The sequence below is a fragment of the Heteronotia binoei genome, chromosome 2 (genome assembly GCF_032191835.1).
Source record: "Heteronotia binoei isolate CCM8104 ecotype False Entrance Well chromosome 2, APGP_CSIRO_Hbin_v1, whole genome shotgun sequence".
Lineage (NCBI taxonomy): Eukaryota > Metazoa > Chordata > Lepidosauria > Squamata > Gekkonidae > Heteronotia > Heteronotia binoei.
In genome coordinates this window covers 148,103,768-148,130,519 of record NC_083224.1, presented here as the reverse complement: position 1 = coordinate 148,130,519, position 26,752 = coordinate 148,103,768, and the positions used below count along the sequence as shown (strand labels likewise).

Genomic DNA, 26,752 nt, shown 5'->3' with positions numbered 1-26,752 from the left:
CTCATTTGAGCTTTTAAGTATCCTTGGGCCTTCCCTAAGCTTCACTTCTCATCTGAGGACTAAAAGCAATTTAAATGCACAGTGTATTAGTTTGGATCCTTGCACAAGCAACTTGTAGTTTTTAATTCTGTCATCTCAAATTAATGGGCCCTATGTTTTAGGAAACATCGCTTTGGGAAGTCAGGGCACTGATAGCAAAAGGAGTTCAACCTTCCCACTGGAAAGCACTGAACCACTGGTCTAAAGGTCATAGCTTGACAGTACATCCCTTCCTCAGGAAGGTGTGAAAAGTTTTCCTTCTTGGACTATGTTTCACATGGAATTGGGGCTTGTGAGATTTCCAAGGCAAGCCCTTGAGGACATTGTCTGAGGACCAGGTTAAAAGAGATGATTTATCTTTTTTTGTTTTTAAAAGGTAACTCAGCAGAGGAACAGGAAGACTTGCCTCCAAGCATGTTCAGATAATAGATGGTAAATTTAATTGCCTCTTAAGTACAGGAATAAATCAGATTTAAAAAGTGGTCTCAGGGGAAACAGAGGCCCAAATGTATTCTACAGTGAATGAATGGATTGTTGGAAATGCCATTTTTTAAGCTGGGAATTTGAGACTGCCCTGGGAAGGATTGCTTACTACTTTGTCACAGGAACTTGTCCACAGAATTGAGACCCAAGGCTAAATATTGCCTTCTTCACCATCTGGCTGGATAGAAATTGGCAACAAATCCCTGGGAGCGGGGTCTTTTGAAAACATTCCCTAGGAAGAATCTGTGATAATAGATGAATATACTGGATTTAGAAGCTTCAGTGTGTTTCTTTCATTCTGCCTGTTTTCATTTGACCATAATTTGTGGTCATGATTCTTTTGTTCTTGCCCTGGAGGACTTCTGCTTGGGTTCAGCAGTCTTAGAGTCCATTCCTTGTCTTTAATTTTCCCCCAAAGTAATGAATTCTTCTTTAAAAACAACTTGGAACATGAACTTAGTATAAAGGCAGCTTTTATTTACTATTATCTGCAATAACTTGGCCCTTGAACTGTGAATGACACTGAATGAAACACAGATCAGACTTTTATTCTGCATATTTCTTTCCATCTTTATAGTATTTTTGAGGACCATATCATAAAAGCACAAAACATTCATCTCCAGAGGAAGATTCTTTTGACAACTCCAATGCATTGAAGAAACTCAGACAGAGGCTAAAGAGTTGTGTAGATTCTGGTGTTGTAAATACCCTCTCTGTAGCCTGTCTCTGTGTGTATGATATTAATATTCAACTCTAGTTAAACAAAGTGTCTTGCACATTAAATACTGCTCTTGCTCTGCAACATGGACAGCTTATTCCTCAGGAATAAGTCCTGAGCCCCAAAGTAAGCCTATAGAGAAGGAGTGGCCAAACTTGCTTAATGTAAGAGCCACATAGAATAAATGTGAGATGTTTGAGAGCCTGAAGACATGAATGTCAGATGTTTGAGATCAGGAAGGAAATAGATGGGAGCAGGGAGGGAGAGGTGGAAAGAAAGCAACTTTAAATGCATTCTCCAAGATGCTAGCTAACTTGGCTTGGATTTAAAGAGAGAAATGACTTCTTCAAGCTGACCAATGGGGTCTTCAAGAGCCACACAATATGTGTGAAAGAGCCACTCCTGCTATAGAGCAAATGGTATGGAGCAATGAGATGTGTTCACTCCTATGCTCTCATTTATTTATTTAACTTCATTAATATCCCACCTTTCTCTCCAATGGGGATCCTAAGTGGCTTACATAATTCTCTCACTCATGTTATCTTCACAACAACTCCATGAGGTAGGTAGGCTGACAGTGTATGACTAAACCAGGAACACCTAACAATCTGAATCTGGGTCTCGCAGATCCTTGCTCAGTACTCTAACCTCAACATCACTATGGCTCTCAGTACATCCAGTAGTTTGACTCCAGCAGTACCTTCATCTTGGCAAGCATAAACCAACCAGAACATACAGAAGCAATTCACTTCTCACTGCATTGGTAGTACAGATACTCCAGAAGTACTTGGCTGCTGAAATTAATGCTGGGGTCAAATACAGCAGTAAGGAACACAAGTCTGAATGCCATTAGGACAATATTTTCAAAGAGATGCCATAGTTGGCATTTTAATTCTGGACCAAGGACTCCATCAATATATGACCACACTCTGCTTGTTCCTGTGCTCACACACAACATATCTGAGGAAAACATTTAGTGAAGCTCTCTTCAAAATATGGTGTGTCCTGCAGAGTAAAAACAAAACAAAAACAGATTGGGACACTTGGTTGACATACCTCTCATCATCTTACCCAGGGGTCGTTTTGTAGAAAAATAGGTGGTGGAGCTCATCCAGGGATTGTTATGCAGCTGCACCTACTATTCAATGGACAAGGAGGTGGAACTCTCTGAAGGAGGAGGAGGAACTCTCAGAAAGGTTCAGGAGCTGCGCTTCTGTGAGCTCCCACTGAATCCGAGGCCTGATCTTACCCCAGAAGTGTGACAGTGAATGAGGCCACAGGGAGATTTGGAAGACATGATAAAGGCAGCAAGAAATGCCGAATTTAGTTCCTAATAGCTACATGCCTTCTTACATGCATCTTAATAATTTGACATTTATAATTCAGTGTGTTGTTGCATTCCTTATCACTTTCTTACTGTCAGCTTCTTCACACTTGGAAATAAATGTCCTTAACTATCGTATTCATTTGAACTTTCAACAACAACAACAAAAATTCTGCTTCTGATAGTCCCTTCCTTGCTTTTTTTTTCTCTTAAAATGAAAACTCAAGGTAGAAAAACATTGGTGCTCAACCATTAAAAATTCACTTCACAGAAAACCTTAAGTGATTTTGCTTAACTTTCAGCTAACTGTGCTAACAAGCTTGTTAATCAAGCATGCCACTAGTTTGAATCTTGTTTTCCTTTATTAGCGGTTGACTGCATGATTCCATGGACCAACTCCAAGCCCAATTTCTTCTGTTGCAGCAGTTTGCAAGCTTGCTAGAATGAGTGCACCTTTGGAAATAATTTACATAATTTATTCATTGATCTGTAGTGCAATCCAGAGCAAAGTTACACCTTTCGAAGCCTGCTGAGATCAGTGGACTTAAGAAGGTGTAAGTCTGCTTAGGATCACACTATTCAAGCATTTTTTTTGTTGCCTTTCTCTCAGAAAGAACCCCAAGAAGATCACAACAAGAAGAAAACGTTAGCTGTAATGATCTATACTATCAGGACAGAGTATCAGAATTTGAAAAAGGAGATTGATGTCACTGTGGGCAAGCAGTTTTGAATGTCTTTCTAAACAGCTCAGTATCACACACCTTTCTGAAACATATGAAGGTGGATGCCTTCACAACATTCTCTAGAAGACCATTCCATATCACAGGGGCCACCACTGGAAAGGCTTGAGACTGAGCCATGTAATTTTTTATACATCTGCTGGCAGGAACAAAAAGAAGGCACTGTTGGGATGATCAAGGATGAGGGATTATAAAGGAATAGGCAGACTTTTTACACAATCTGGGGCCCCCTGAGGAATTCTTTTGGGGATAAGAGTGGCATAGCACAAGATCACTGAGCACTGGGGCTAGATGAGGCTCCTCCTTCAGCCTGTTTTGTGTTTTTTACAGATGCTCAGCTGCCCTCAAAATATCATGCTCACCCTGAGCTCCTTGAAGGACTGGCAGGATAAAATAATTTCCACCCATCTGTCCATTTGCCCATCTGTCTGTCTAGCTCTACCTACCTACCTATCTGGAAAAGGCCTGGGTACAAAGAGAGCATACACAGAAGAGAGCATACAAAGAACATAATCTACTTGAACTTATCTAAAAAGGGACAATAGAGAGTCAAACTGAAACCTAAGGTGACACCCGATCTATACAATAGCTCTGGTCTTGGAATACAGCTTCTCTTCCTCTTCTTCCTTTACTGGCTGGCACCCTTCTTTGTCAAGAGTTCTGTTTGACAAAGACTTGAGCAATCTGACAGGATACATGCCCAAGATAAGCTTGATTGCCTTATGCAGGTGTTTGAAACAGCTGTTGAGTACGTGAGCCTCTTGCTTCTCTGTCATGGAGTCTGGCAGTGCAGGAAAATGGTCGCTGGTGATGTTAGCCTCCCAACATGGCTTTCATGGTCAAGGCTGGAAACCACTTGCCTGGGCAGTTCCCGTTGGCATGACTTCTTCCACTGCAACAGCCGAGGTGGTGCCCGCATGGAGCGGCTGGGAAGCCATCTGTACTCCTGGCTAGCACTCTTCCAGAGATATAGAGTGCTGTTGTAACACTGAGGCTGTTTAGTATTCATATAAGTCTCTTAGAAAATGGTAGGTAAAACCCATGTCTTTGAGCAGATGCATGAGAATTGCATCTCCAGGCATTCTGGCAACCAGACCAGTGATCACGATGTTCATATAAGTGAAAAATAGGGGGCTCTCTGTCACATTTAATATCCAAAGATTTCAACTGCAGCTGCCAAAATCAGTTAATAGTTTTTTAAACAAAAACAATATATTAAGAAATTGTGACTTTGAGCTTCTTTGTGCTTGCTGCTATTTACACACAGCCAAACTTGCAGCCCCAAATGAGAATTCTTCTTGGTCTGCTACATTTATCTCCAGGCATGATTTATATGTTCTATTTTCTCCAAATCAGTGATGGGAATGCATTCTTGAGGAATAAAAATAAATATGAGACAACTACACCCCATTAAACATTTTATCTGCTTGTAGAATTGGGAAGCAGGGGATTTCTTAGTGTCACACTTCTCAGAAGATTTGCAAAAAAAATAAAAAAAAACCCCCTTGGAATCATTTCAATGTATTCCAAAGCACTGCCAGCTAAATTACATGAATATGAAATGTTGCCTCCGACCTGCATGGCAACAACGTCTTCCACTTGTCACAGGTGGCAATAGCTAGAGAATAGATGGGTTTGTGCTAATGCAAAGCTGGGCGGCAGTGGTAGTTCTGCTGGCATAAAGACTGCCAACTTCAATGTATAATTTTTGCACAGTACACCAAATGAATATCACAAACAGGGATTCCAGAATCCAGGCACTGAATACTCTAAGCTTGGCAACTGCCTGGATCCTGCATTGTCAAGAGAGCAAAGAAGAATGTCTCTTCTAGCTCCTATAAAATTGTGAGAGCTCCTAACGGTTGCATTATTTTTGCAAACCCCAGCCCCTATATAAAACCACAAGAACAATGCTTTCTTTGTACCCACTGACAAGAAGGGCAAGCCGGGTGGAAGACAGAGCTCAGAGTACAGTTTTTGCCCCACCCTCCCAGTAAAAAGCAATCTGTTTGTCCCTTACAGAACCAGGGTAAAAACTTTGCTTGTATTTGCCGGCAGACAAATAAGTCTGCAGAGTGTGGGGGATAAAGGCAGAGGGCTTTGCTTCCCCTACCAGTCACATGCGGATTCCTGTTTTGCTGTGTGGTGCAAAAAGACATGGAGGCAGCGACTTAGACTGCAAGGATGGAGGCAGAGCAGAAAGCTTACTCTGGCACCTATAGGTGACAAAGGCAAAGTTAATTTCTCTTGACTCAACAGGACTCATCATGGTGTCAAGAGGCAGGGGGGATCCCTGCTGGGAGACACTGCAGTGGAACAGGAATATTTCTGCTATGAGGGACTGCCCCTTTAAGAAGCTGCTGCCCACTTGACAACTGATTGGCAATATCTCCATGGGGAGTTGGGGGTGGAATGCATCAGCAGTCAAAGCAACTCCTGGTCTCTCACAAGGGTAGTTCTGCTTATGGACATATGAAGCTGCCTTATACTGAATCAAACTCTGGGTCCATCAAAGTCAATATTGTCTACTCAGACATGCAGTGGCTCTCCAGGGTCTCAAGCTGAGGTTTTTCACACCTATTTGCCTGGACCCTTTTTTGGGGATGCCAGGGATTGAACCTGGGACCTTCTGCTTAGCAAGCAGATGCTCTACCACTGAGCCACCATCCCTCCCCAATGCTTGTGAGAGAACAAGACTAGCTGGGAGTCTTATGCCAGCTGCCATGCTGCCAGTGCAGAGGCAGTGCAGGAACAAAGCCCATGAGAAGAGGAGGAATCAGGTGCTCTCAGCCCCACTCTCCTTTGTCTCCAAGGCCAATCAAGTGGTTCAGGAGGGCTGAGGTGATGGGGAGGGCAGGACTAGAGTCCCTCCGCATGCTTTGCAATGTATGCTCTGCTAGTTCACATACACAGCTTAATAGGTAGGAGTGGGGAGCAAAGACTTATGCTTTAACATCCAAGAGTTACCTCACACACACCCAGCACAAAATCACATACTGTCAGAACTTGTAACTATTGCTGAGGCTTCACTGTAATGTAACCAGTACCTGCCTTGTACTTTCAGTATTGCTCATGCTCAGATTGTAACTGAACCAAACTGACTCCATGTTGTAACCTCTTAACAACCCCGAGTGCTTATGTAGCAATTAACCTTGCCCTACTGGTATCCAAAATATTTAGGGCTGTAGAATGAATTATGGTGTGTCTCTGCACATTCTCACACTGGTGCCCTTTGAAGCCAAGCCGTGTGGCCTTCAGAACGAGGAGGTAACCTCCTTACTGATAGTGGATGGTGGGAAGACAGATGTGCTTGCAATGGTGTGAATTGTGGCTTTGGTGTGAATTGTGAATTTGGACCGATCACAAAAACCTCGAGGCCCTCACCGGGCGCCGCAAAATGACTGCAAAACAAATCCGGTGGGCGGGCTTCTTTGCAAAATTTGACTTTGTGTTGAAACACATCCCAGGCTCAAAAAAATTTTTGGCAGACACCCTCTCACGCATGCCCCAGCACGACAGTCTCCGAGAGGAAATTGTAGATTCACTCATTCCCCCGTCAGCCATTTCGGGCGGAGTCACCACCCGCTCGGGGAAACTAACCAACCCTCCAGACCGGCTGCCGTCATTTCCCTGACTCCCTTTGCTATCAGAAGACGCGAGCTCGCTCCATGGACCCCACCGAGCTCAAGATGCCAAAACTTGGAAGGTCAGGCTGAATTCTTTTTACCTTTGGCCCTCATTCAAATACCATTTCCAAAGGACTGTCTCATTTTGATTCAATAAAGTGTAATCTTAAATGAATTCTGCATTTAATTATTTCAATCATAACGTGAGACCTTCTGCCCCGGTTTCTTACTGAATCAAACCTAGAAACTGACCGTCCACCTAACCTAACTAAGAGTGAAAACGGTCTCTGGTTGCACAATGACAAAATCTATGTGCCCAGCCCCCTCAGAAAAGAAGTCCTCGAACGCTGCCATTCTAGTCGCCTAGCAGGCCATTTCGGCTATGTCAAAACGCTCAACTTACTCACCCGACAGTTTTGGTGGCCAAAAATAAAAAAAGACGTCTCCGAATTCGTTCTCGCCTGCCCCACTTGCCTCATGGCAAAACGAAGGGGGGGTAAACCCCCCGGCCACCTAGTCCCCCTCCCCACGGCCAACCGGCCTTGGTCAGTAGTCTCCATGGACTTCATTGTCGAGCTTCCTCCCTCACAGGGAAAAACGGTCATTCTCGTTGTAGTCGACACTTTTTCTAAACAAGCCCACTTCATCCCCTGTAAGCAACTCCCCACAGCAAAAAGGCTCGCTCAGCTCTTTTTCACTCACATTGTACGCCTACACTCGTTCCCCGACAAGGTCATTAGTGACCGCGGAACGCAGTTCGTTGCCAACTTCTGGCGGGAGTTCTGCAAACTTGCTGGCATTGAACAGGGTCTCAGCTCCGCCTATCACCCCCAGTCGGACGGACAGACTGAGAGGGTCAATGGCCTTCTGGAACAATATCTCCGATGTTTTATTAATTTCCAACAGTCCAACTGGGTGGACCTCCTCCCCTTCGCTGAATATGGCTATAACAACAGCCTCCACAGCTCTACCAAAACTTCTCCCTTCCAAATCATTAACGGCTACGAGGGCAAGCCGTTTCCCACGCTCGCCCTCCCCGCCAGCCCATCCGAGCCCACTTCTTGCCAACAATGGTGGGAGGGCCTTCGTGAAGGCTGGAAGGGTATTCAGGAAAATCTGGAGGAAGCGAAAAAAGCATACAAAAAGCAGTTCGACAAGAAACATTCCCCCGAGTGGGAATTGAGGGTGGGGGATACGGTTTTCTTATCTACAAAGAACCTCCCCCTCCCACAAACGTGCCGCAAGCTTGCTCTAAAGTTCCTGGGGCCCTTTAAAATCAAAAGGGTCATAAACAAGGTAACCGTAGAACTCGACCTGCCCAAGTCTCTAAGTAAGATCCATCCTGTTTTTCATTGCAGCCTTCTTCGGAAAGACCCTGGTGCTACGTCATTCCATCCCAGGGCCCCGCCGCCCCCTCCGACGACAGTGAGGGGTCAGAGTCACCATGAGGTCCAGGAAATTCTGGATTCCAGAGTAAAAAGGGGCCAGTTGTATTACTTGATCAGATGGAAACACTTCCCTCCGAGCTGTGACGAGTGGGTCAAGTCACAGGATGTATCCGCTCCGCAACTGCTGAAAAGGTTTCACCTACTGTACCCACACAAGCCCAAGTTGGTTCCCCGTGGGGGGGGCGCTTAGGGGGGGCAGTATGTCAGAACTTGTAACTATTGCTGAGGCTTCACTGTAATGTAACCAGTACCTGCCTTGTACTTTCAGTATTGCTCATGCTCAGATTGTAACTGAACCAAACTGACTCCATGTTGTAACCTCTTAACAACCCCGAGTGCTTATGTAGCAATTAACCTTGCCCTACTGGTATCCAAAATATTTAGGGCTGTAGAATGAATTATGGTGTGTCTCTGCACATTCTCACACTGGTGCCCTTTGAAGCCAAGCCGTGTGGCCTTCAGAACGAGGAGGTAACCTCCTTACTGATAGTGGATGGTGGGAAGACAGATGTGCTTGCAATGGTGTGAATTGTGGCTTTGTGATGTGTTTGCTTTAGTGTATAAAACTGTACTAGTGTTGGCCCTTGCCATCACTGTTATCTCGTCTCTTCCAGTACTTAGTTCTCTCTAATAAAATCCTAGCTTTGAAACCAAGTATGGGATCCGTTTGAAGTTCTTAAGTTCTGACACATACCTTGTGAGAATTCATTTGTAAGGAAGAATCAGATCTCTCTGTATGAGATAGAACTGATAGTGAAAGATCTGAGATCACCTAGAGACTTTATTCTTTGATTATTATTACCGTATATACTCGAGTATAAGTCGACCCGAATATAAGCCGAGGCTTCTAATTTTACCCCCAAAATCTGGGAAAACTTATTGACTCGAGTATAAGCCGAAGGTGGGAAACGCAGCAGTTACTATTCCTGTGGCAGGTAAGGCCACAATGCTGCTTGCAATGAAAGATGAGGAGAATGGTGGTGCAGAACACAAATCAACAATACCAAGGCAGAAGTTATTTCTGGTCAGACTGAAAACACCAGTCCCAGCACGACCCCTCCCCCTTCACTGAGGAGAGCAGGGGGCGGCGGCTGCTGATGCTCCTCCTGCGGCCGCTCCACAACCACTCCGTCCATCCATCCATCCCACACTCTCTTCCTTCGCCCCCCACCGCCGCTCACCATCGCTGCGCTTGATCTCCACATAGATCCCTATCTGGATCTTGCCGAAGTTGGCCGCTGCCATCGCGTCATAGAGGGGGGAAGGAAGGGAGGCGAGCTTGTGATCAAGGCGCAGCCGGGTGAAGGGGGAAAAAAGGGGAGGGAGGTGGCAACAGCGGCAGCAACGGCGGTTTCTACGGGGAAGCGGGGAGGGGGAAAGGGAGGAGGAGAAAAAGGCGCCGGCCGGATACAACAGTCGCCGGGAGCTGCTGTGGCTGCACACAACGTGGAGGCGTCACGGCAGGACCGGCTGAAGGGGTGGGAGGAGCAGCAGCGGCGGGTCTCCCTTGGCGCCCGCTGAGGAGGAGTTTGAGTGTGAGGTGATTGGGGTTGAGGCCGCCGCCATCGCCTTTCCCCTGCCTCGCAGATGGAGCAGCTCTTGCCACCTCCCCAATTTGTCCTTCTCTCCGGCTAATCCCGCTGTTGTGCAGCGCTTCCTTGACGGTCTGTCTCTCCGGGCTTCACAGCCTCAGAGGATGCCGACAGAAGGTTATTATTAGCACGGCGTTAAAAGGGAGTGATCAGCCGAAGGTTGCCAAATGAGGGAGACGACAGGGAGAGTTGAACTCCAGCTTTAGCTGTCCTTGGAATTCCGGGGATGCGGGCGGAATAGTGACTCGAGTATAAGCCGAGGAGGGGTTTTTTCTGCCCAAAATTTGGGCAGAAAAACTAGGCTTATACTCGAGTATATGGGGTATTTTTACAAACAGCTGCAGTGTCTGTGGGTATAATCTGAGAAAATTAAAAAAAAACTAGGACCAAACTGTCAGATACACAGATGTACAACTTTACATTTCATGTGTAAAATGGGGATTGATCTATTTTAAAATTTAACTGGACTTTGTGAAGGAGAGAGGCTAAAACCTGCCTGGTTCCTTGCCATGTCTTCATCTGGGTTTTGAAGCATTTTTCTCCTAGCCGGGCTCTGGTACTGGGGTCAGTTGGGGTGGGAGAAAAACTGGAGCCGAGCAAGGAAATGGTGAGATTTAGGTGTCCTTCCTCATGCACACAATTTTTCTTTTTAAAATACCGGTAGCCTCCCCAATTGCTACTCCAATTTTGAGAAAGGAGAAAGAAAATCTTATGTGTCTATTCACGCCTAACTTTGCCCTCTATACAAGTGACAGTTTTCATTGTTGATAAAATGGTAGTATTTCCACCAAGCTGTTTAAAATTTGGCAGGGGGGGATTCTTTTGTTGAGGGCTACAATTCCTAAAAATATATATTGCAATTGAGAAGGAAACAACAAACTTCAGATGAGGCTGAATCCAAAAGAAAGGAATGAAGAATAGAATAAGAAATCTAAATGGTTTTTTAAAACCATTTTTATTAAAACCTCTTGGTTTAGATTCTAAATGGTTTTATTAAAAAAGAGACAAATACAAAATACTAAACAAAAAATGGAGAAAAAAACCACAACTGGAATAAAACTTTGGTTTTTTTCCCAACCCACATCATACACAGTGATAGTGTGTGTAGCCCCCACAGGACAGACATATTTTTTTTTTATTATACTCACTGGCAGACATGTAGGGCTTTGCCCCCCCCCCCCCCAATCTCTTTAACCTCCTTCTGGGAGGTTTTTCAGTTCAATAGATAGCTGTGTGCTTAGACTCCACTGTAGTGCTCGCTTTCCTTCAAGGTGTTTATGGAGTGTAAGAGAACCATTAGTCTTTTTCTTCATTAATAAGCTCCTTTAACCAAAGCTTTTGAGCAAAACTCAGTCACCTCCTCCTTTTCCCCAATCCAAATGTGATTATTCCTCAGAAATTCTTATATTTGTCACCAGCTCACAGACTATAGATGATGAGTGACTAATCTTGCCAACCTCTGAATCCAGATGCTAGGTAGAAACTGATAGCTTTCCTCCATATCTTGCATTCGAGCCTCCCAGAAGCAGCTGGTTTTTTACTGCTGAAAACAGAATCTGGGACGAGATGGACCTTTGGTCTGATCCAGCAGGCCTCTTGTGTTCCTAAATAATTAAATTTGCCCTATGTACTAGGAAGAGATGCCAAAAGCACAAATCCCTTTGCTTAATACTGGATCATTGGTTGACCTCTGTTGATAACATTGTTACAGCTATTGCAAGATACAGAAGAGGGAATTTCAGTGAAAGCCCTTGAAAATGCACTGCTTTTTGCAGTTTAATCTCAACAGTATCCAAGCATAGTTTAAATGTAACTGAAAATTTCTACACACACATTCTGGTTAAGGATTGCCCCTCTACTGAAATGGTGCAACTAGTTCTTTGTCTTCTCCTCATCCATCTTAGCTAAGATGTGCAACATTAGATGGGCTAATTCACAGACCAGCTTCTTAATGAGAGAATACATAGAGTCAATTAATAGATGCTGAGACCACAACCTTTGCACCTACCTTCTAATGGTGGTAACAATAAACACTGTTGGCAGCAGCTGCATCCTAGCTAGACACCCCTCCCCAAACACACATAGTGGTAATTAAAGGCACAGCAGCAGGATCTCCAGCTGTTCATGTTTCCTTTTACCACACTGCTTCTATTCCAGGAGCCAAGAGAAGCAGTGGTAACAGCAAGAAATTGGTTCCACCCATCAGCTTATTAATAGTTACTCCCTCAGATTTTTAAATACAGTTTGTTTCTGTTCTGCTCTTGACTCACCCCATGGGAATCATTGGTTGCTTTCTTTTCTCCAAAACTAAAATCATGTTATTATAGAAAACCCAGATAAATTGTGTTTGCCACATTCCATGAATTTCTTTGTTGTCCTTCCATCTTCTTTTAAAAGCTCTGATTTATGGTGATTTTTACATTTTCAATACAATCATATGAACTGACAAATTTCTCACTGGTGCTTTTCACCAAAATTGACAATTTCCTCTGATAAGTTAACACCATTTCCTGCCCAGAGAAGTGGTCAGAATACTATCTATCTTTTGTCTTCCTGAATCACTACAAAATGGCTGCCATGGGAGATTTTTTTTTGCTTTGACAGAGAGTTTAGTTTCAGGTTGTTGCTTTTTTTTTTTTTTAAAGTGGAGATGTTCCTCCCTGAGTAGGTAATGGGAGAAGTTGTCAGTCTTCCATAAGAAAGTCCCATTTACAATTAAAACAAGTGTACATGGCCATAACACACCTGCCTATGAACTCAAAATGCTGAATTTGTCCCAGATGAGTTCTGAAGCTCTCTTTTTTTCCTGTTCTTTTCAAGACCCTTTAGCTTTAACCCTAAGACTTAAGAAGCAAGCAGGCATCAGGAGACCCATTGGTGGGTAACACATTGTGGATTGCTATGTTATAGCTTAGGGGTGGCCAAACTGTGGTTCAGGAGCCATATGGTGTGGCTCCCATAGGTTGAGGAGGAACTTATTGCAGGTTTAATCTCAAGTAAGTGTGGTTAGCATTGGGACCTCAATCAGACTCAACGTTGACCCATAGGTATGTGACTATTTCCACCATGTGTGAAGCAAAGAAGGAGGGGGAAATAGGCAGGCTTGCAAGCTCTTCTCTTCCACCAGAGAGGTTGCTCTAGGGTGACCATAATGTCTGAAGGCCAGCCAGGGACACGTTGGGGGGGGGGAAGGTAGGGGTGCGCGCGTGCAAAGCGCGCACGCCGCCGGAAACAGGAAATGATGCCACTTCCGGTGACATCACTTCCGGTGATGGCATGCCACCACAGGAAACAGGAAGTGACATCACTTCCTGTGACATCATTTCCCCGCGTCACCTGCCGGAAATGGGAAGTGACATCACTTCCTGTGACATCATTTCCCCCAAATGACATCATTTCCCCCAAATGCCACTGCCTGTCACTAATAACACAGGTCGAGATGCAGGACAGGAACCCGGAAGTGACCGACAGGCTGCTTCAGCGTGCCGCTGCGCCGGCCCCCTGGGCCCCACAACGATGGGACCGATGCCACAGGGACGGGCTCGAAACACTCTATAACCCCTCAAAAGAACAGCGGTCTAGCTCGCTTCCCCCGAGCCCTGCCGCCATAAGCCTCAAGGGGGCTCATTTTGCGGCATCTCCCGGCGGGAGGGTGGCACCCGCACGGGACACATATCAAATGAAAGAGGGGGCGCAGGGCTATCAGAAACAGCCGGCGGAGGGAGTCACGAGACCACCCCACTGGGGGATCCACACCCCAAAAGTGATGAAGGTGGCGCAGACAGAGCCAACAGAGCCAACAGGACAAAATAAATAGGCTGCATTATGCAGCACAGTTGAGAAAGTGCCTTATCCCATATACTGATGAAGTAAATACAGGATCTGAGAACAAAATTGCACCAGAAGACACAAACACAAAGCTCCCTTACACTGAATCAGTGCTTGGGTCCACCAAAGTCAGTATTATCTACTCCAGTCACAAACACAAAGCTCCCTTACACTGAATCAGTGCTTGGGTCCACCAAAGTCAGTATTGTCACATAAGAACATAAGAGAAGCCCTGTTGGATCAGGCCAGTGGCCCATCCAGTCCAACACTCTGCGTCACATAAGAACATAAGAGAAGCCCTGTTGCATCAGGCCAGTGGCCCCTCCAGTCCAACACTCTGTGTAACATAAGAATATAAGAGAAGCCCTGTTGCATCAGGCCAGTGGCCCCTCCAGTCCAACACTCTGTGCCACATAAAAATATAAGAGAAGCCCTGTTGCATCAGACCAATGGCCCCTCCAGTCCAACACTCTGTGCCACATAAAAATATAAGAGAAGCCCTGTTGCATCAGACCAATGGCTCATCCACTCCACCACTCTGGTCACATAAGAACATAAGAGAAGCCCTGTTAGATCAGGCCAGTGGCCCCTCCAGTCCAACACTCTGTGTCACATAAGAACATAAGAGAAGCCCTGTTGGATCAGGCCAGTGGCCCCTCCAGTCCAACACTCTGTGTCACATAAGAACATAAGAGAAGCCCTGTTAGATCAGGCCAGTGGCCCCTCCAGTCCAACACTCTGTGTCACATAAGAACATAAGAGAAGCCCTGTTAGATCAGGCCAGTGGCCCCTCCAGTCCAACACTCTGTGTCACATAAGAACATAAGAGAAGCCCTGTTAGATCAGGCCAGTGGCCCCTCCAGTCCAACACTCTGTGTCACATAAGAACATAAGGAAGGAAGGGAGGAGGGAGGGAAGGGAAGGGAAGGGAGGGAGGGAGGGAAGGGAGGGAGAGAGGGAAGGAAGGAAGGAAGGAAGGAAGGAAGGAAGGAAGGAAGGAAGGAAGGAAGGAAGGAAGGAAGGAAGGAAGGAAGGAAGGAAGGGGGAGGGAGGGAGGGAAGGAAGGAAGGGGGGAGGGAGGGAAGGAAGGAAGGAAGGAAGGAAGGGGGGAGGGAGGGAAGGAAGGAAGGAAGAAAGAAAGGAAGGAAGGGAGGAGGGAGGGAAGGAAGGAAGGAAGGGAAGGGAGTGAGGGAAGGAAGGGAGGGAAGGATGGAAGGAAGAAAGGAAGGAAGGGAGGAGGGAGGGAAGGAAGGAAGGAAGGGAAGGGAGTGAGGGAAGGAAGGAAGGAAGGAAGGAAGGAAGGAAGGAAGGAAGGAAGGAAGGAAGGAAGGAAGGGAGGGAGGGAGGAGGGAGGGAAGAAAGGAAGGCCGCCCCCCGCCCCCCGCTTTCGGCCCCCTTACCTGCTTCCAGGGCGGCGGAGAGTCCAGCGGTGGCGGCGGCGAGTCCTGCGGCGGCGGCCTCGCGGCGAGGGAGGGAGGGAGCTGCCGGCGCTGGCCTCTGGAGGCCTCCAGGGACCAGCGCCGGGCCTCTCCGCTACCGGCGCTGGCCTCTGGAGGCCTCCAGGGACCAGCGCCGGCTGCTCTGCGGCCTCTCCGCGGCCTCCGCTGGTCTCTGGAGGGCCTCCAGGGACCAGCGGAGGCCGCGGGGAGGCCTTCGCTGGTCGGCGCTGGTCCCGGAAGGCCTTCCAGAGGCTCTGGAAGGCCTTCCGGGACCAGCGCCGGGTGCTCCGCGGCGTCCCCGCGGCCTCCGCTGGTCCCTGGAGGCCCTCCAGAGACTCTGGAGGGCCTCCAGGGACCAGCGGAGGCCGCGGAGAGGCCTTCGCTGGTCGGCGCTGGTCCCGGAAGGCCTTCCAGAGGCTCTGGAAGGCCTTCCGGGACCAGCGCCGGGTGCTCCGTGGCGTCCCCGCGGCCTCCGCTGGTCCCTGGAGGCCCTCCAGAGACTCTGGAGGGCCTCCAGGGACCAGCGGAGGCCGCGGGGAGGCCTTCGCTGGTCGGCGCTGGTCCCGGAAGGCCTTCCAGAGGCTCTGGAAGGCCTTCCGGGACCAGCGCCGGGTGCTCCGCGGCCTCTCCGCGGCCTCCGCTGGTCGCTGGAGGCCCTCCAGAATCTCTGGAGGGCTTCCAGCGACCAGCGGAGGCCACGGAGAGGCCTCCACCACCGCCGCCGGGCCCCGTGCGCGGGCGGGGAAGGCGGCGAGTGAGGGAGGGAGCGACCCTGCGCGTGCGCAGGGGCCCTGCGCAGGCGCAGGGACGCTCCCTCCCTCACTCGCCGCCTTCCCCGCCGGCGCCCGCGGCCCACCGCCTCCGGGGCTGGCTAAACCGGGACCTCTAAATGGTCCCGGTATAGCCAGCCCGGGAGGCGGGAATAGGGGGCCAGAACCGGGACATTCCCGGGCTCCCGGGACGGTCTGGCCACCCTAGGTTGCTCAGAGCCCTAGAGTGAGGAAAAAGAGCACAAGATTCAAGGGAGCCACTGGAAGGAGGGACAGAATTAAAGAGAATAAAAGCACATGGTTCCCCCTTAGTTTTATAGCTCTTGTAGGAGCTGTACTTACTAACCTTGGTGACAAGGCAAAGAGAGATACATAAGGATGCAAATGGTGGTCAATGATTTATAGAATCATGGACTTATAGAGTTGGAAGAGACCTCCAGGGCCATCTAGTCCAGCCCCCTGCACAATGCAGGAAATTCACAAATACCTCCCTATAAGTTCACAGGATCTTCATTGCTTTCAGATGGCCATCTAACCTCGGTTTAAAAACCTTCAAGGAAGGAGAGCCCACCACCTTCTGAGGAAGCCAGTTCCACTGAGGAACTGCTTTAACAGTCAGGAATTTCTTCCTAATGTTGAGCTGAAATCTCTTTTGATTTAATTTCAACCCATTGGTTCTGGTCCTACCTTCTGGGGCCACAGAACGCAATTCCACACCATCCTCTATATGACAGCCCTTCAAGTATTTGAAGATGGTGATCATATCACCTCTGAGTTGCCTTCTCTCCAGGCTAAACATGCCCAGCTCCTTCAACCTTTCTTCATAGGACTTGGTCTTCAGACCCCTCACCATCTTCATCACCCTTCTCTGGACCTATTCCAGCTTGTCTATATCCTTCTTAAAATGTGGTGCCCAAAACTGAACACAATACTTCAGGTAAGGTCTTACCAGAGCTATTAGAGCCTGACTACAGAATCAAGGGGTTGCTGTATGTAAATAAGATTTTGAATAATTCAATGTATTCATCTTAGAGTTCTTGTCTGCTTTTAACCTGTATGTTGCTGTAATTGAAATTGCAATAGCCAATGGTTTTATGCAATAATTTTTTTACTGTACCAGAGCAGAGTAAAGCGATACCATCACTTATATGGTACCTGTGTGTTTCCTTCTCATGCTGGTGCAAAAACAATTGTTTTGTAAGCTTTCCCTATGATGTTTTTTTGGGAACTGTTATTACCAGCTTTTGTTTTTTTAAAAAATTCTCTTTCTAGTTGTAAAGTGCATACATATGTATTTATCTTTCTGTGCAAAGAAAGTATTAAGAGTTTTAATAAAGATGTGTGTGTAATATTTGTTGATGTCTTGAGGCTCTCTGACTTTTTTTCTTTGTGGCTCTTCTATTAAGCAAGTCTAACCACCCCTGTTATAGCTAATCACAAAGACTGGGAAATTCAAACTCACATGTAGTATATGCAAAGTTGCAATTCCAAGCATACTTACCTGGGAGTAAACTCCATTGAACATAATGGGATCACTTCTGTGTAGGCATGCATTAGATTACTCTTTGTTTGCTCTTGTTTGCAAGCATAATTACAATAGGTAGTATCTGACAGCATCTAGTATGCATATAACTATGCCCCCATATGGTTGGGTGGTTAAAGCAGAGCCAGCTGAAACTGAATCTGGGTAAGATGGAGAGGTTCTCTGACTGGGTGGGGGGAGCCATGGTTGAGTTGTCAATTCCCATTTCTTGAAGGTGTGCTCTTATCACCGGCTCTGACCATCAAGATCTGGGCATGATCCTGGAAGCCACCTTGTCTGTGGAGGCCCAGGTCATGAAGGTTGCCATGCTGGCATTTTTCCAACTGTGCCAGGTTAGGCAACTGGCTCTCTCCCTGTCTCATCCCGACCTAGCCATGGTAATCTATGCAATGATAACCTGCAGGATAGATTACTATAATTTGCTATATGTGGGCCTACCCTTGCACCTGACCTGGAAGCTCCAACTGATCCAGATTGTGGCCACATGGGTCCCTATGAGGACCCCTTGGATGGCACACATCCAACTTGTGCTGTGTGAGCTGCACTGGCTCCAAGTAGAGCACTGGATCCAGTTCAAGGTCTTGGCTTTGACCTTCAAGGCCCTTAGGGACCCACATACCTTCAGGACCACGTCTCTCTGGAAGAGCATTATGCTTCATCAATAAGAACCTTCTGGTGGTTCCCAGCCAAGAGAGATTTGGCTGTCCTCAGCCCGGGCCTCTGCCTGGTGGAATTTTCTGCTGGAGAACATCCATGCCATATGGGATTTATTACCTTTCTGCAGGGCTTGCAAAACAGAGATGTTCTGCCAGGCATTTGGTTGAGGACAGTGATGGTCTGGCACTCTCATACCCCTACCTTCCCCCTCAACCCTCCATATTCTCCCCTACCTAGGAGGCTGGTAGAAACTGAAATTCTTTCTGCCATCTTGGATAATATATTGTTCTGTGATTGATATTTTAATATTATTATAAATTTATTATTCATTCTGTCTGTTTTTGATGTAAGCTGCCCTGAGCCTTGCAGGGAAGGATGGCCTAGCAAATCAAACATAATAAATAAATAAAAAAAGTCACCACTATGCAGAAGCAAGATCGCTTTTGCTCTGAACTAAAGACTGCAATGCTACACACAGTTACCTTGGAGAAAGTGGGACTTATAGCTGAATAAACATGTATAGGATCACCTGCATAGCCACAGTCAGCAGCACACTTATTTAAAAATAAGTCCCACTGAGTAACAGTTCCAGGGTCATCCAGTGCGTTTCATGGAAAGCAGGGGCTTCAGCTAGCATTTTCCTAGGTCTAGTCCAGTGCTATAATCATTATGCTACATTAGCTTTGAGTATTTTTTCAGTTTGTAACCCCCTCCCCCAATTCTGCTTTGTTACAGAGAAGTATTTGTTCATGTTGTGCTTCTATTGGTTTTAGTCAAAAACAAATTTTCATCTGTAATTCTCTACTCTTCTTCCCAATGGGATGAAATTTTCAATGAATTCCCCTCCTCCAAGAGACCTTACTTGATCAATTACCAAGAAAGCATTCCCATTTTGTGGGAATAGTTTTCTAGATAGTCCTCAATAGTTTTCTGGACCCCAATAATTTCCATAGTAAATGTCAGAAAGATCTGGACTGGGAAACTTATTATCAGTTATCTGGTTGCAGCTGGTTAGTGTTTCCTGCAAAAAAGGGGTGCGGGTAGAGACGTAGATCTTCCTACCAATCAGATCCCAGAGAGAGATTACGACAACACCAACCTTTATTGGCATAACAGTATAGACGTGCACAATCAGCAAGGGAGAAAACATATATTTAGGGGAGGGACGGTGGCTCAGTGGTAGAGCATCTGCTTGCTAAGCAGAAGGTCCTAGGTTCAATCCCTGGCATCTCCAAAAAGAGTCCAGGCAAGTAGGCGTGAAAATCCTCAGCTTGAGACCCTGGAGAGCCGCTGCCAGTCTGAGAAGACAATACTGACTTTGATGGACCAAGGGTCTGATTCAGTATAAGGCAGCTTCATATGTTCATATGTTCATATATTGCCCCAACAGAGAGAGATTAGCAGAGCTGCCCTTGGCCAATCATACTTATCGGTTCAGTTTCCCTCCACGGTCTCTCATGTGCCATTGGCATTAATTTGGAGGCCTCTGCTTGGACCTTACTCAGATTATGCAGATTCTGGACTGGAGTTTGGACTCCTATATTGTAGGGTTGCCAACTTTCAGATGGGGCCTGGAGCCCTCTCAGAATTACAATTGATCTCCAATTGACAGAGATCAGTTTTCTTGGAGAAAACAGCAGGATTACAGTATAGATTCTATAGAATTCTGTGTAGGAATGATCACTTGACACGTGTCTTGAGAGAGGAAAAGTTCTGCTGCTTTTCTCAGCAAGGTTTATTTAATACATGCATAGATTGCGTCAAAAATACACCAGCCTACAGCAACGGACAGCACAGAACAGGAAACATCTGCTCCATATAAGGCAGGATAGTCTACAAGATTTTATGCAATTTTAGCAGTTTACCAAGGATAGATGCGGTTGATGGTGAAGAGCCTATACTCTTTATGTTCCCAGACATTACAGAATCTGGGTGGCCAGATGCATGATCCTCCCACGTTTCTGCTTTAATACTTGGTGGGGTGCAGATGGTCAGATACAACTACGTGATCCCCACATTCCACTCTTTTTATTTATTTATTGAAAGTTTATTTTATTAAGGCAATTTTGTGTGATCATAATTCTGTGTGACCACTCAGGAAGGACAGTTAAGTGACCATTTGGTTTTCAACATTCCCAGGAAAGACTGAAATGACACTACAATGGAGTAAGGAATGGACAGAGACAGGGTAAAGATGAACCACAGGAGGAAAACAGACAGTGATGGGATTATTCACTTACACTGGCACAGTTCAGGATCGTTTCATGTAGAGAAGATGTGTTTGTTCCATCTAGAAAAGATATGTGGATGTGTGGAGGGGGAAAAGTCGCTCAGAGACATGCCTTGGCTTTGCAGTCCAGCCTTCCAGCATGGAGGTTTTTTTCTGGTCTCCATCATGAGGCCTTTCTGGGTGCACAGACTAGTTTGAGAGGGCCCACCATGTCTTTCAGGCTACCCTCTTTATTTGGCAGCACTCTGGTATCAATTCCTCCCCCATTTTTGTACTGCCTAATCCTTGGATGATGTGTGCCACTTTTCATGATACGCTGCCATTCAGATTTCAAACAACCAGGGTTGAGACACAGTTGGGCCCAGGGGAAGGGCTTAGGAATGTCAACCACCAGAAAGTAAGCTCTACATGCATGAGGGAAAGCTATGTGTCTTGGTATTGACAATTCTTTATCAATAAACATTACTAGCTATGATTCAAAAATACAAGAACTCATCTCAATTTCTAAAACACATAAGGGACATATTCTTTATCAATAAACATTACTAGCTATGATTCAAAAATACAAGAACTCATCTCAATTTCTAAAACACATAAGGGACATATGCAAGTGACATGCTATAAACTGAATCAATTCATGTGCCTTTATAGCAAACACTTTGTTGTAGCCTAGGTGATTAAGATACACACATTCAGACATACTTGGAAATAATGCCAGTTGTGGGCAGTCCACATTAGGCTATGTTAACATAGGTGAGAGCATTGCCAGATCTGGGCAATCCATACTGGGTACATTACTACAATACAAAAACCATTTCCTGACTAATTCCTTGTTCCCCTCCTCCCTTAGTCTAACAAAAGGTTTTCTTTCTTGAGTCCATGGAGAGTTTGCGTGCTCTATGCATGACAATCTTTTCACAAGGAAATCTGTTTCTATTGCAGCCAAAAGGAATTCCTTTTCCTGGAAGCACAACTTGGAAGTGGCAATAGGGCTGCTATTGTGATCAGCTGAGGCAACCAGCCTTTTGCTAGGCAGAGGAATTTCCCTGGAAATAAGTTTTCTTCATAACTCAGTTTGGATGGGGTTCTGGGGGAGGCCTTCCTTCCAACATCATTGAGGCATGACCAGGCAAATTTCAGGACCTCTGGGTAGATATGGAAGAGCCTGGAAAACATACTTGGAGAAAAAAACAAACAAAACAACAATAATAGGTGCTTTTTCCTTTTCAAGGAAGGAAAAGAACAACAATGCTAGCTAGCTTTATATGAGAGGGGTCAGACCCAAGATGATAGGTGAGCTAGATCAGAGAAATTAAAAACATGGACATAAGTGAGGTGATCAAGTCCCACTGAATCCAGTCTTTCTCTTGTGCCAGTTCAGCCAAAACCTCCTGGTATAGATTTCAACAAAACTTAAAACAAGAATTCTGAAAAGCAACATAATGGTTACACATACATAAAACAATTCTCAACAGACCTACCAAAAATTCTTTAAAATATCATAATGAACATGCATTTAAACTTGACTTGCAGGTCCAGATTTCCTGCACAGCGATATTGAAAGAAAAGATGAGCGAACTTAACAAAACAATGAGAAAATCCTAGCTGTGCTGCCAGAAAATCTTGAGATGTTGCAAAACAAGTCAAAAGAAAGATTGATGTATAAAAATCAGGGTGTGGGGCATACCCCTTCCTTTGAGGAAGAAACCTTTTAAGAGTAAAAGGCAGAACTGTCTGGTGGCACAATGCTCCAGACTTAAGTTGTGCCAGAGAACAATTTTCCTCTGTGCATGTGCAGATGTTAGCTAAACATTCCCAGATATTAAACGGAAGATGATCTTCAAAACTTATAGCCTTGACAGGAGCTAAAAACATAAACACAAACAACAAAAAATCATTGTGAGCTGCAAAAACAGCAGCCACCAAATTCTCTGGAGAAGGCTCTTGCCCAGCCTCTTCCAGTGTTTGTTGAGCTTGATTAGTTAAACGCTTCACGTCCCCCCATGTGATATCACGAGCTGTCTGGGTGTGTGGGTGTCACACAATCTCTCGTTTGAGGCTGAGATTGAAATTGGGAGACCCTGATGCCATGCCATCTTTAGCAGGGCAAAAGCAACATGCTCCAGAACCCACAAAGGACCTGCAAGAGAAAACACAACAGCATGCCTGCACCCCCAGGTAAGGGGAGCTGGACCATGCCAAGTTAATAAGCCCAAAGACCAAATTCAATTGTTCCTGAAACTGCATTTGGGTAGGAACCCTCATTTTCACTCCTTTTAAGTGTTTTTGAAGAGTGGTTTCCAATGTCTGATTAGCATGTTCCACAATAGCTTGACCTGTGGAATTATAAGGAATACCAGGACTGAGACTGATGTCTCATTGGATACAAAATTTTTGGAAACCAGCAGAATAGTAGGCAGGGTCATTGTCTGTACTGAGTTTTTGAGGTTTGCTCAGGACAGTGATGGCAGCAATTAAGTGAGCAGTGACATGAGTAGCAGACTCTCCTCTTTGAGGAGTGGCCCACTACTGCAAAGGCAGAAATAAGGTGAGCCATGACATGTTTTGTGGCTTCACCACAGTGAGCAGTAGCCTAAAGATATCCAGAGTACATGCCTATGCAAACATGGACACAGTATCAGGGTTTCAGGGAAACTATATGGTTAATATCCATTTGTCAAAGTTTGTTAGGGAGCACTTTTCCTATGAAGAAAGGTTAAAACACTTGAGGCTCTTTGGCTTGGAGAAACACTGACTGCAGGGTGACATGATAAAGGTTTACAAGATTATGCATGGGATGGAGAAAGCAGAGAAAGAAATACTTTTCTCCCTTTCTCACAATACAAAAACTTGTGAGCATTCAATGAAATTGCTGAGCAGTCAGGCTAAAACAGATAAAAGGAAGTACTTCTTCACCCAAAGGGTGATTAACATGTGGAATTCACTGCTACAGGAGGTGGTGGCAGCTACAAGCATAGCCAGTCCCAAGATAAAAATATAGAGCAGAGGTCCATCAGTTGCCATCAGCCACAGTATATATATACATATATATGTGCATGTGTGTATGCATAGAAGAAGACATTGGATTCATGTTCTGCCCTCCACTCAAGAGTCTCAGAGCGGCTCACAATCTCCTCTATCTCCCTCCCTCCCTCACAACAGACACCCTGTGAGGTGGGTGGGGCTGAGAGGATTCTCACAGCAGCTGTAAATGGAGGAGTGGGGAATCAAACCCAGTTCTCCTAGATAAGAGTCTGCACACTTAATCACTACATCAAACTGACACATATATTGGTCACTGGATGACACAGAGTGCTGGACTGGATGGCCCACTGGCCTGATCCAACACAGCTTCTCTTATGTTAGTTTGCAGACCAAACAAGTTAACAGCATGATCAGCAATGTGATTAGTAGAGTCACAATGTCTATGACTGAGAAAGGAAAAGTAAATAGGAGAAGTAACATCTTTCAAAGTCTTATCAGCAAATGCATTACTCTGAGCAATCACACCAGGAAGATTAGTAACAGCAAGAAATTAAAACCTGCAAGATTAAAAATATAGCCAATCAAATCAAGGTCAATGTGGAGAGATACATGCACCAGGAAGTTGATGAATCAAATTAAATGCATATAAGGTGTCAATTATCAAGTTGAAAGGCCATTGTGAATACAACCGAAAAAGCCATTGCTCTAGCAGCAATCTCATCCTGCCACATTGAGCACTGCTGCAAAGTAAAGTCTGTCTTTTACACTTTCCCCCCAGCAAACTGGGTACTCATTTGACCAACCTCAGAAGAATGGAAGGCTGACTAACCTTGAGGCAGCTACCTGAATCTAGCTTCCGCCGAGATCAAACTCAGGCCGTAAGCAGAGCTCAAGGCTGCAGCACTGCAGCTTTAACACTCTGCACTTTTTGAATCCAAATTAGCATTTTCCTTGGCCAATTTCATCATCAACTCTCCTGCTGCATCAGGATTATTAATCTGTCTTCTGATTGCTGCCTGAAGACAGTTGATAAGGTCTAAAAAGGGTTTTTGTGGCTTTTGACAGACAGTTGCAAAACTATGAGCTGACTGCCCTTCTATAGCAAGGGTTGCAACAGAGAGCACAGCTTGTGCATCAATAGTACTGAATTGTCCAGATCCATATAGTTGTTCAGCAGTATAAGACCCATTGGAGCCACACCCTTGAACATCAGCCATATTACAATATTCACTGTCCCATACCCCATACTGTTCAGGAGAAAACATCATCCTTATCATATTTTTCCAAGCTTGAGGAATCACAGTGTATTGATTAGAGATTCCTTCTAAAAGACCTTGCACATTGGTTCCCCCTATGCCCATATCTCTGATAGCCTTTTGAATTTCACTCAAAACAGAGTGGGGCAACACAGTATAGTTAACAACCTGCTGCCTATTCTCATTCTGTGCATATGTTACTCAGCATACCGATAAAAGGTCAGGCAACTCTTCCCCTGTCAAATGTACAGGGCAAATAGACAACATTTCTGCCAATTCTGGGACATCTTCCAAATTAGCCTGATCAAGTTCTTTCTCCAAAACTTCACAAACAATGTGTCCTGGGGCGTTAGATGGTGGGCCCATGGGTGGATCTGTTGGTGGAGGAGGAGGAGAAGGAGGAGGAAGAAGAGGAGGGGCAGGGGGCACAAGTTGGACACCAGTGCCTTTTAGGGGACAATCTTTGGAGAGCTGGGTTGGGTTAGAAACGGGCATAAATTTCTCTACTGCATACTTGCATTGATGCCAGACTTGTAGAAGTTCAATAGAAGCTCGGGGCTCTGTGTGAAAGGCCTTCCCTATCTTCTCCCAGTCCCGAAGTTTAAGAGAACCTTCCTCCAGGTACCAGGGGCATTGCTTACTGATCTCTTGTAACAGAGTCTTAAGTTGACCAGAAGTCACAGACCCACCGGACTTTTGGATCAAAAACTTTAACTCATCCAAATGTTTCTGCTCAGCCTGTGATACCTGTCCACCCATACCTAATAAATGAAAGGGGTCGTTGAGAACAACGGAGTGCGCACTTCAGGGCCTGTGCCAGGCATTGATAAGTAGGAGCTGAGTTGTCTGAGCTGCCAGGCGCTGATACCTGAAAGCAGGAGCCGTCCCTTGTTCCGGGAGCTGAGCGGTCCCTGCTCCGGTGAGCGGTCCCTGCTTTGGGGCACCACTTGTAGGAATGATCACTTGACACGTGTCTTGAGAGAGGAAAAGTTCTGCTGCTTCTCTCAGCAAGGTTTATTTAACTCATGCATAAGTTGTGTCAAAAATACACCGACCTACAGCAACGGACAGCGCAGAACAGGAAACATCTGCTCCATGTAAGGCAGCATAGTCTGCAAGATTTTATGCAATCTTAGCAGTTTACCAAGGATAGATGCAGTTGATGGTGAAAAGCCTACACTCTTTATGTTCCCAGACATTACAGAATCTGGGTGGCTAGATGCATTATCCTCCCACGCTTCTGCTTTCATACTTGGTGGGGTGCAGATGGTCAGATACAACTACGTGATCCCCACATTTTGGTCTTTCTGAGGTCCCTCACCTCACCAAGACCCACCTTCTTCAGGCTCCACTTCCTAAATTTCCAGGGAATTTTCAGCGTAAAGCTGATAATCCTATTCTGGATCCTCTTTCAGACTATAAACTGGCTTGATTTTTTAATTACTATTCTTATATTCTTTTATTTTCCTTTTCCTTGCCTTTTTATCCCTTGGGAACAATGAGGGTTCAGGGCAGCTACAAAGAGGTCCATAAAATTGGACCTCTTTGTCCAAATCACTTGAACCTTGGAGAACCTTTAGGAGAGAGGGAGGACTTGAATTGCTGAATGTTTGGTGCCATTTGGTGAAAAAGCTGCTCCAGAAAATCCTACATAAGAAAGAATAGGCAGACATATAATCTGACATTAGTGAAATTGAATTTTTTTCCCAAACATAATTTTCCAATGCAATGAATCCAACCCCAACATTTAATGTAAATGATAATTGTGCACTTTAAAAATTATGATAAAGAATTAAAATATTTTTAAACAGTACACCACATTATTTTTTACTCAATGATATTGTGGCCATAGGGCCCTGTAATCTGTCTCCATTTTACTGATTTATTTATTATTTATTTATTACTGATTATTCTTGACAAATCACCAAGAAAAGATGGCAGAGGGCACCAGGCATCTAAGAGGGCGAGTGCAATATTTACCTCCCAGAGGGAATGCAAAGAAAGAAGTTTGCTTCTTTTGGTCCATCCCAATGACTGGGGAGGCAGGAGAGAATTCATGCCCCTTTCTCTTCTC

At 45.5% G+C, this 26,752-nt stretch overlaps 2 non-coding genes across 2 annotated transcripts; one reads left to right on the top strand and one right to left on the bottom strand.

Annotated features, from left to right (window-relative positions):
• Positions 1 to 5,902: 5,902 nt before the first annotated feature.
• On the bottom strand, positions 5,903 to 5,975 carry TRNAS-GCU (transfer RNA serine (anticodon GCU)). The gene has a single exon. It is a non-coding gene; the product is annotated as a tRNA-Ser (tRNA).
• A 13,399-nt stretch (positions 5,976 to 19,374) lies between these two features.
• TRNAS-GCU (transfer RNA serine (anticodon GCU)) lies at positions 19,375 to 19,441 on the top strand. The gene has a single exon. It is a non-coding gene; the product is annotated as a tRNA-Ser (tRNA).
• Positions 19,442 to 26,752: the final 7,311 nt, after the last annotated feature.